Raw genomic sequence first — 1,168 nt, 5'->3', positions numbered from 1 at the left:
TTAAAGTACTACGTTTCGTTTTATATTTGGTATTCTTCGCGATAAGATTTCAAAAAGGAATGTGAAGAAGAGCGGCACGCGATACGGCTACCTGCCTATACGAGCATCGGTAAGAGAATGAATGACTGCACGGTAACTGCGCGTAAACGTGACGCGCCGCGTGACGTGCCGCGTGACGCGTCGAGTGCCTCCCCGTGCCGTCTCGTGCCGCCCGCCAGCGTCAAAGCAAACCCCAAGGTCGCATGCCGATCATTTAACTGTCGAAACATTAACGTACATATATTACGAGTAAGTAAAGTAATATCTTTTATATTTTTAATATTCTCTGACAAATAGGCTTTATAGCATGGTTTTTGCTTTACTTCTTACATTCGTTACGCATACACTCAGCTCATGAATATTTTTGATATTTCAATCGTGTTACAATAAGCGATTATTTGTTTGTAATAACTTTAAACACGAAATCCGTGCAATGTACTGAATATTTTTAACAAAAGATTAACGCATTGAGAGTTATTCTAGTTAAAGAATATGCACGCGTTCTATTATTTATTTAAATGTTTTAATTAATAATTGTTACAAGTGGTTTCAAATAATTTTTCCTTGCTTAAAAGGGAGTCTTGAGTTTTCAAATGAATACGAATATTTATATCAAAAAAGTTTTTAACATAAATATTCATATTCATTTGAAAACTCAAGACTCCCTTTTAAGCAAGGAAAAATTATTTGAAACCACTTATAACAATTATTAATTAAAACATTTAAATAAATAATAGAATACGTGCATATCTTTTAACTAGAATAAATCAATGCATTAATCTTTTGTTAAAAATATTCTGTACATTGCGCGGATTTCGTGTAACAAAAAGTTATTACAAACTAATAATCGCTTATTGTAACACGATTGAAATATCCAAAATATTCATGAGCTGAGTGTGCGTAATGAATGTAAGAAGTAAAGCAATAAAGCTTATTTGTCAGAGAATACTAAAAATGTAAAAGATATTACTTTACTTATCTCGTAATATATGTACGTTAATATTATAAATTGTATTATGAGAACCTAACGCTTAAACGTCCGGCTGTTGGGACATTTACCTTATCTCTAATTTGCATGAATGAATGCGAAATCCGGAGCGACTCGTAACGCACCCGTCTTCCTCCGAAA

Source organism: Mycetomoellerius zeteki, unplaced genomic scaffold (assembly GCF_001594055.1).
Source record: "Mycetomoellerius zeteki isolate Tzet28-1 unplaced genomic scaffold, Tzet1.0 scaffold168, whole genome shotgun sequence".
Taxonomy (NCBI): Eukaryota; Metazoa; Arthropoda; class Insecta; order Hymenoptera; family Formicidae; genus Mycetomoellerius; species Mycetomoellerius zeteki.
Note: the sequence above shows the minus strand (reverse complement) of the source record.